General features: G+C 40.6%; 1 protein-coding gene across 4 annotated transcripts in view; it reads right to left on the minus strand.

Annotated features, from left to right (window-relative positions):
- The window catches only part of LOC112068709 (protein dispatched homolog 1), an 85,039-nt gene extending 74,907 nt beyond the window's left edge, over window positions 1-10,132 (minus strand). For 3 of the 4 annotated variants that reach the window (XR_011475209.1, XM_024135906.2, XM_024135905.2), the window contains exons 1-4: window positions 10,091-10,132; window positions 9,735-9,796; window positions 8,808-8,882; window positions 5,587-8,664 (exon numbers count right to left, since the gene is read on the minus strand). The gene's annotated coding sequence lies outside the window, so the exon portion shown is untranslated. Of the gene's footprint in view, window positions 1-5,586; window positions 8,665-8,807; window positions 8,883-9,174; window positions 9,617-9,734; window positions 9,797-10,090 lie in introns of all 4 variants that reach the window. The other variant, XM_070438280.1, reaches the window with a different exon arrangement.

Below are 10,132 nucleotides of genomic sequence, written 5' to 3' on the forward strand. Positions count from 1 at the left end.
TAGACTTATGGATGCCACCCGTTAGATAAAATACGGAACGGTTCCGTATTTCACTGTAAGAATAAACGTCTTGTTTTCGAGATGATAGTTTCTGGATTCGACCATATTAATGACCTAAGGCTCGTATTTCTGTGTGTTATTATGTTATAACTAAGTATGATTTGATAGAGCAGTCTGACTGAGCGATGGTAGGCACCAGCAGGCTCGTAAGCATTCATTCAAACAGCACTTTCCTGCGTTTTGCCAGCAGCTCTTCGCAATGCTTCAAGCATTGCGCTGTTTATGACTTCAAGCCTATCAACTCCCGAGATTAGGCTGGTGTAACCGATGTGAAATGGCTAGCTAGTTAGCGGGGTGCGCAATAATAGCGTTTCAAACGTCACTCGCTCTGAGACTTGGAGTGGTTGTTCCCCTTACTCTGCATGGGTTACGCTGCTTCGGGGGTGGCTGTTGTCGATATGTTCCTGGTTCGAGCCCAGGTAGCGGCGAGGAGAGGGATGGAAGCTATACTGTTACACTGGCAATACTAAAGTGCCTATAAGAACATYCAATAGTCAAAGGTATATGAAATACAAATCGTATAGAGAGAAATAGTCCTATAATAACTACAACCTAAAAYTTCTTAMCTGGGAWWATTGAAKACTCATGTTAAAAGGAACCACCAGCTTTCATATGTTCTCATGTTCTGAGCAAGGAACTTAAACGTTAGCTTTCTTACATGGCACATATTGCACTTTTACTTTCTTCTCCAACACTTTGTTTTTGCATTATTTAAACCAAATTGAACATGTTTCATTATTTATTTGAGGATAAATTTATTTTATTGATGTATTATAATAAGTTAAAATAAGTGTTCATTCAGTGTTGTTGTAATTGTCATTATTACAACAATTATTTATATATATAAATAAAGTGTTTTTTTTAAATATATTTTTTATTTTAAATCAGCCGATTAAATCGGTATCGGCTTTTTTGGTCCGCCAATAATCGGTATCGGCTTTTTTGGTCCGCCAATAATCGGTATCGGCGTTGCAAAATCATACATCGGTCGACCTCTACTGGAGATTGTTACATTTGTGAAAGAGCTGGCAAAAAGATGTGATATGATTACTATGCCCTACTAGTCTCTCTTCTCTGACTCAGTCTCTCAAGCACGAGGCCTAATTACCCAATTAGAACAGCAAACACTCAGCTAGGGAGCTGTTGGTTATTTTCATGTTCAAAATGTTAAGTAGGCATTAGAAATGGATTATTGAGTTAATGCTTAAGAAACACTTCCACCAACAAACTACAGTGTGGGGTACCCAACTACAAGTGCCCTACAATTAGCATAGCCAAGCTGTGTTTACACAGGCATAGCCCCCTAGAACTAATAGATATACCAGAACTGAGCTGACCCTCACAGCCAGACCCATTCTTTTGTGATTTATGTTCTGTTTGTAATAAAGCTGGATGAGGCAGCATTACATTAAATCAAGAGTTTCACCCTTCCTTCTTTACGTCTCATAGCATGAGCCCAAAAAAGGTACTTTTGGAGGCATTGGGTGTGTGCGTCAAAGGAGTCTATTAAAATTAGTGCTCCTTCCAAGAGTTTTCCATGCAAAGAGTCGGAAGCAAGGGGCACTTTTAGGTAGTGGTGGCAATAGAGAGCAGTAGTAATGGAGTATTTGTGTAGGCACTAACTCCGTCATGGCTCATTGGCCAAAGCCTATGGGGAAATGAATGGAGGTTTTGGATAAACGCAGAAAATAAGGTATGTGGTAAACACAGGCTTAGGAGATCTTATACGTTTTGTTCTATAATCTTCATCAGCTAACATACCTTTTGTGAATTTATGTAATCAAAACAAGCACATAAAGGCTTCAGAATTCATACATATTAACTAACTGATTATCTCAGAGAGCAAAACATATTAGATCTCTCTCTAAGCCTGTTTTTCAGCATTTATCCCAAAACCCTATTCTTTCCCCATTCATTTCCCCCATACGAATGGCCGAACAAACCAGAGGTAACTCATTTCCGTTTTTTAGGACTACAAGGCGGCGAGCTCTATGTATGAGGAAACCAACAAAGATCAAGAATAATGACTTCAAGCCGAGCTCGTGGGTGAATTAATTTTGAAATTGGAACTCCCTCACCATTTCACACCCTACATGCAGGTGTTCAAATAAATGGCTGGAGCGAAAGTGATGTCACTGCTTTATGACAATGCAAGATCAAAGACCAATTACAAACCACATTTATAACATTTTAGATAAAACAGCCGACACGAGACGTTGCAAAACCAGACCGTTCAGAATAAACAAACTTTGTTCTAAAACTGTCACGTCTCATCTTAGAAAAACCCAACAAAAAATCTTTGACACAGGCTATAAAGCCTACATTGGTTAAAAGGTAGAATCCTTAGTTGCTACACCCATTGTTGGACTTATAAAATAATGATATATAGGCATACCAATTGATTAAAAATAATAATAATTACACTGAACAAAAATATAAATGCAACATGCAAAAACAAAGTGTTGGTCCCACGTTTCATGAGCTGATTTCTTTAGATGCACAAAAAGCTTTTCTCTCACATTTTGTGCACAAATTAGTTTACATCCCTGTTGGTGAACATTTCTCCTTTGCCAAGATAATCCATCCACCTGACAGGTGTGGCATATCAAGACGCTAATTAAACAGCCTGATCATTACACAGGTGGACCTTGTGCTGAGGACAATAAAAGGCCACTCTAAAATGTGCACAGATGTCTCAAGTGTTGACGGGAGTGTGCAACTGGTATGCTGACTGCAGGAATGTCCACAAGAGCTGTTGCTGAGGAATTTTATGTTCATTTCTCTACCATAAGCTGCCACCCAAGTCCTTTTAGAAAATTTAGTAGTACGTCCAACCAGCCTCACAACGTGTATGGCGTCGTGTGGGCGAGCGGTTTGCTGATGTCAACATTGTGAACTGAGCGCCCCAGGGTGGAGGTTGGGTTATGTTATGGGCAGGCATAAGCTACAGACAACGAACACAATTGCATTTTATCGATGGCAATTTGAATGCACAGAGACACCACGACGAGATCCTGAGGCCCATTGTCGTGCCATTCATCTGCCGCTATCCCCTCATGTTTCAGCATGATAATGCACAGCCCCATATCACAAGGATCTGAAGACAATTCCTGGAGGCTGAAAATGTCCCAGTTCTTCCATGGCCTGCCTACTCACATTGTGTTGAAAATCCCAAATTGCTTGCATAGTCAACTTACACACAGCTCTGACACACACACTTATCCCACCAGACATGCCACCAGGGGCTTTCATAGTCCCCAAATCCAGAGCAAATTCAAGAAAGTATACAGTATTATATAGAGCCCTTATTGCATGGAACTTCATTCCATCTCATATTGCTCAAATAAACAGCAAACCTGGTTCCAAAAAACAGACAAAGCAACACCTCACGGCACAACGCCTCTCCCCTATTTGACCTAGATAGTTTGTGTGTATGCATTGATATCTAGGCTACGTGTGCCTTTTTAAAAATKTATGTAGTTCTGTCCTTGAGCTGTTCTTGTCTATTGATGTTCTGTATTATGTTTCATGTTTTGTGTGGACACCAGGAAGAGTAGCTGCTGCTTTTGCAACAGCTAATGGGGATCCTAATAAAATACCAAATACCCATTGAGCATTTGTAGGATGCTYTGGATTGACGTGTACGACAGTGTGTTCCAGTTCCCGCCAATATCCAGCAACTTTGCACAGCCATTGAAGAGGAGTGGGACAACATTCAACAGGCCACAATCAACAGCCTGATCAACTCTCTATGTGAAGGAGATGTGTCACGCTGCATGAGGCAAATGTTGGTCACACATATACTGACTGGTTTTCTGATCCACAGTCCTACCTTATTTAAGGTATCTGTGACCAACAGATGCATATCTGTATTTCCAGTCATGTGAAATCCATAGATTAGGGCATAATTTATTTATTTAATTTGATTGATTTCCTTATATGAACTGATCAACACCTCCACTTCGCTGATCCTCAACACTGGGACTCAACAAGGGTGCATGCTCAGCCCCCTCCTGTACTCCCTGTTCACCCATGACTGCATGCCTAAGCACGCCTTCAACTCAATCAAGTTTGCAGACGACAGCAGTACTAGGCTTGATTACAAACAATGACGAGACGGCCTACAGGGAGGAGGTGAGGGCTCTGACAGTGTGGTGCCAGGAAAATAACCTCTCACTCAACGTCAACAAAACAAAGGAGATGATCGTGGACTTCAGGAAACAGCAGAGGGAGCACCCCCCTATCCACATCGACGGGACCACAGTGAAGGTGGAAAGCTTCAAGTTCCTCAGCGTACACATCACTGACAAACTGAAATGGTCCACCCATACAGACAGTGTGGTGAAGAAGGCGCAACAGGAGGCTGAAGAAGTTTGGCTTGGCATCTAAAGCCCTCACAAACTTTTACAGATGCACAATTGAGAGCATCCTGTCGGGCTGCATCACTGCCTGGTACTGCAACTGCACCGCCGCAACCGCAGGGCTCTCCAGAGGGTGGTGAGGTCTGCACAACGCATCACCGGGGGCAAACTACCTTCCCTCCAGGACACCTACAGCACCCGATGCCACAGGAAGGCCAAAAAGATCAAGGACAACAACCACCCGAGCCACTGCCTGTTCACCCCGCTATCATCTGGAAGGCGAGGACAGTAAAGGTGCATCAAAGCTGGGACCGCATCCAAGCTGGGACCGAGAGACTGAAAAACAGCTTCTATCTCAAGGCCATCAGACTGTTAAATAGCTATCCCTAGCACATAAGAGGCTGCTGCCCTATATACATAGACTTGAAATCCCTAGTCACTAATGTTGACATATTTTGCATTACTCATCTCATATGTATATACTGTATTCTATTGTATCAGTCTATGCCGCTCTGACATTGCTCATCCATATATGTATATATCCTTAATTCCATTCCTTTACTTATATCTGTGTGTATTGGGTATATGTTATGAAATTGTTAGATATTACTTGTTAGATATGACTGCACTGTCGGAGATAGAAACACAAGAATTTCGCTACACCCACAATAACATCTGCTAAACACATGTATGTGACCAATACAATTTGATTGCCTTGAGTTGGGAGCAATCAGCCAACGAAGAAGAAAATTGACAACTTTAAAATGGGGATGGCCTCTGTGGCGCTTCCCATGCTGTCACAGACGCTATGATGGCACAGATACAAAGATGAGTCCTATCTATCTCTATGGCGCTATCTGCCCTCTAATTGGCTAGAATGGTCCTACCTGATCTCGCCTCCCTTCTGATGCCATGTATTTCCATTGTTAAAGCGGTCACTTGACTGTCTTGTAAATGTAATCTAGCATCCTATGCTTTTTTTTCACAGTAGGTAACTAACGCTAGCTAGCAAAGGTTACATGTACACATAGCTAGCAATGGCAAGCTAAGCTAGCAAGGCTAGGAGGGGCAATGAATGTAATTAGTTGTTTCAGTATATTTTGCCAGCAGTCATAACACAGGGATTATTTAGAACAAAAGAGAAAAAGCATGTATGGTTTCTTACTTTAGTTCATCCCGACAAAGATAGGTGCTTGCCTGAGTGTTGTTAGTCAATCAAATAGCAGTGTGTGGAAAAACTAGCACCAAGCACTATGTGTAAACGATGCGCCTCTAACTTCCGGTAGGCAGCGTTTCTTCCAAATGACTTTCAAAATAAGAGTTGTGCAAAAGTGTCGACTAAGATAAAAAGTTTTTTTTTTTWAACCATTATAGCAACAGACCTGAATTAAATAACGAGATTAATTATTTTATATATATAATATTTCAATTTATGAAAATGTATGAATATGTTTCAAATTGAATTGTTTCGAAAAGCTAAAAAACACTAGTACCTGTACACTGAGTACCATGTCTCTTCAGCTAACGTTTCACTCCTTGTCATTGCCAAAGAGACTGGCCTTTCGGCAATCTCAACATTCAACAGAGTTAAATAGCAATGGCGTCTTTTTGTAGGCACAACTCCGCCATTGCTCATTGCTAGAAATAAAGTTAGTATTTTCCATGACATGTGGACCCTCAAATAGAATAGCAAAGTRAAAAACAAACATTTAGCTAGGCAAGTTGTTGTATTTTGAGATGTGAAATCAAAGTTAAGATGTGTTTGGAATTGCAGTATGTGTTCACTTTGAGAATTTAGAAAGTAAGCTAGGCATAGCCAGGAGAAAAGGGTGCTGCAGCACCCCCTAAAAAACCAATAAGAAAAAAAAATGTAAACAAAAATGATATACAGTACCAGTCAAAAGTTTGGACACACCTACTCATTCAAGGGTTTTTCTTTATTTTTACTATTTTCTACATTGTAGAATAATAGAAGACATCAAAACTATGAAATAACACATCATGGAATCATGTAGTAACCAACAAAGTTATATAAAATATATTTTGAGATTGTTCAAAGTAGCCACCCTTTGCCTTGATGACAGCTTTGCACACTCTTGGCATTCTTTCAACCAGCCTCACCTGGAATGCTTTCACAACAGTCTTGAAGGAGTTCCCACATATGCTGAGCACTTGTTGGCTGCYTTTCCTTGAATCTGAGGTCCAAATTATCCCAAACCATCTCAATTGGATTGAGGTCGGATGACTGTGGAGGCCAGGTCATCTGATGCAGCACTCCATCACTCTCCTTGGTCAAATAGCCCTTACACAGCCAGAAGGTGTGTTTTGGGGTCATTGTCCTGTTGAAAAACAAATGATAGTCCCACTAAACGCAAAGCAGATGAGATGGTGTATCACTGCAGAATGCTGTGGTAGCCATGCTGGTTAAGTGTGCCTTGAATTTGAAATAAATCAGTGTCATCAGCAAAGCACCCCCACACCTCCTCCTCCATGCTTCATAGTGGGAACCACACATGCAGAGATCATCCGTTCACCTACTCACAAAGACAGAGGTTGGAACCAAAAATCTTAAATTTAGACTCATCAGATCARAGGACAGATTTCCACCGGTCTAACGTCCATTGCACGCGTTTCTTGGCCCAAGCAAGTCTCTTCTTATTGGTGTCCTTTAGTAGTGCTTTCTGTGCAGCAATTCGACCATGAAGGCCTGATTCATGCAGTCTCTTCTGAACAGTTGATGTTGAGATGTGTCTGTGAAGCATTTATTTGGGCTGCAATCTGAGCTGTGGTTAACTCTCATGAACTCATCCTCTGCAGCAGAGGTAACTTTGCGTCTTCCTTTCCTGTTACGATCCTCATGACAGCGTTTCATCATAGCGGTTTTTGTTACTGCACTTGAAACTTTCAACGTTTTTAAATTTTCCGGATCGACTGACCTTCATGTCTTAAAGTAATGATGGGACTGATGTTTCTCTTTGCTCATTTGAGCTGTTCTTGCCTAATATGGACTTGGTCTTTTACCAAATAGGACTATCTTCTATATACCCACCCCTACCTTGTCACAACACAACTGATTGGCTCAAACGCATTAAGGAAAGAAATTCCACAAATTAACTTTTAACAAGGCACACTTGTTAATTGAAATGCATTCCAGGTGACTACCTCATGAAGCTGGTTGAGAGAATGCAAAGTGTGCAAATCTGTCATCAAGGCAAAGGTTGGCTACTTTGAAGAATCTCCTTAAAAATATACTTTGATTTGTTTAACACTTTTTTGGTTACTACAGTACATGATTCCATGTGTTATTTCATAGTTTTGATGTCTTCACTATTATTCTACAATGTAGAAAATAGTAAAAATAAAAACCCATGAATGAGTAGCTGTGTCCAAACCTTTGACTGGTACTATCTATCTATCTATCTATCTATATATATATATACAAAAAAAAGGAGTGCACTGGGCCTTTTACTAGTCCTGTATTGGCGGACCAATATAGCCTTCTGTAGCACAGCCCCAAAATTGCCGCAATACATCTGTTTATTGCATAAATCATGCATGCATTGGATTGCAATGCTGGTAAAATCATCCAGTCCAGTTAAATTTATTAGTGTAGACTATACCAAGTGTAGGCTATGACATATGGTCAGCGGCCGATCAAAATAGTGGCACAAAGTCTCCAGGGGGTACAGAGGAGTTGTCTATGCATTCTAAAAGGAAAAGGTTCCTGATGTATAATATAGGGGATTGAAACTGAGGGAACCCCTATAAGATCTTCAAAGAACCCTTTTTGAGATAGTGATAGAGATAATGTTAGCAGTGTGATTAGGTTTAAAATCAGATTTTAAGAGAAATTCTATTAATCCTGTATGTGGGGGTTTATGACTTTGTGGCTGTGGTAACTAGTGACGACCCTGGTACCCAGGCTAAAATAACACGGGCAGTCCAACCGCTTTTACATTTGCAGTCTTCCAGACAATTCAAATAAGACTGAGTGAAAACAACTATTTTTGCAAGTATTAACAACTTAAATTGAATTAGGTGAAATATACAAAATGTTTTATAATTACATTTACATTAAAAGCAAGCACACACTTATACACACATACAGTATCTACTCCAATAAAAGCTGCTCTGCCCCCTCAAGAGCCTTCTCCGTTTCTTCAACTTCCAAGGAAAAATGATCCCTCTCCTGCACGAGATGCTCCCGAGCCTCCATGAGATCCTTCATGGACTTTTGAACTTCCTGGAAATGAACAAACAATGACCATTTCAACAAGCTCTAGCTTGAACAGACTTACCAGGGGTTGACATTAAGCTCTCAAAGGCACTTGCCATCAGAAATACACACAGGATTAATTATGCTTATGTCAAAGATAATGAACTTACTGTTAGTTGTGCACTTTGTTCTGTTGCCATGTCACCAAATGTCCACAGTTCACTTAACAGATCCCGGGATACATTCTACATCGTAGGAGATATAAAAAAATGACGTCTACATCAATAAAAATAAATCACTACATACAATTACAAAGCCAGATTCCTGCAAACAAGGTCCTCTGTAACATTTGAGTCTAAAGGCATTTTCACACACAGATTTGTGCTATAGTTCGAATCAGAGTTCGATTATTTGATACATTGTATTTATTTTCCCATTTGGTCTGGTTAGTTTCACAATGCCAAATGTCAAACTAAAACTCCCAAACAACACCATGTGTCCATGCAAGTAATTTGTTTATTGGACAAAAATGCTCACCTTAAATCCATCTATGATTATCACTTGTCCCAATCTTCAAATTACTTTCATTTTGGTTTTCATATGGGGGGGGGGAAAAACGCAATAGCCGCTCTAACTGCAATGTGGATAGGATATATTCAGTAGCCTATATCTCCGGTACAGCCCCCCTTCTCCCCTAACCTGCATCGGATGCACTCAAATGCGCTGCTACTAAAAATAATGTTTCTGAGATATCAAGTTATGATGCAGCAAGCATTTCATCAAATGCTCGCAGTCAAACAACCAACAATACTGCACGACTGGTTATTTTCCTGTGTTTGGTCCGAACTGCATTCTCACCTGCAGTGAACAGCCCCACTGTACGAATTGAATCGGAGCACCCTCTGTTAGCGAACCCCGGTGCGTTGTTTAGTGCCCTCCAGAGTGCGGACAGAGTTCACAACAGTCCAAACAAACTGAACTAAGGGGGTAAAGCACCAGAGTTGGAAAACTGTACCAAACAAATTCGGTGTGAAAGCCCCCTAAGTAGTAACAGACTGTTCAACAATATTGATGAAAAAACAAGTGAAGGTCCTTACCTCCACCACTCGCTGTTGATCCTCATTTTGCAGTGCAAATTCTCTAATTCTCTCTCCCAAAACTGAGAAACAAAGTCATAAAAACAAATTAGGTGTCCCCTTTAATCTTTGGATTAATTGTCGGAGTAGAGAACACACGATTTTGTATGGGTCCAAATTCTACAACAACAAAAAAGTACCATATGCATTTCAGGTAAAATAACAATCCTATGTTTATCTCCAAGGACTATTATCTAGCAACAGCAAGCTAGCTAAACGACTTGCATGTCGTAAACCGTCTCAAATAGAACCCAGTTCTATTTTAACAGCTGGCTACAAACGTAACGTGGCCAGTCTAGTCAGGATGTAATGATTACCTGGATCAATATTTCCAGCGACTAGTAGCGCATGGCAGTCCT

Source organism: Salvelinus sp. IW2-2015, unplaced genomic scaffold (assembly GCF_002910315.2).
Source record: "Salvelinus sp. IW2-2015 unplaced genomic scaffold, ASM291031v2 Un_scaffold655, whole genome shotgun sequence".
NCBI classification, from domain to species: domain Eukaryota; kingdom Metazoa; phylum Chordata; class Actinopteri; order Salmoniformes; family Salmonidae; genus Salvelinus; species Salvelinus sp. IW2-2015.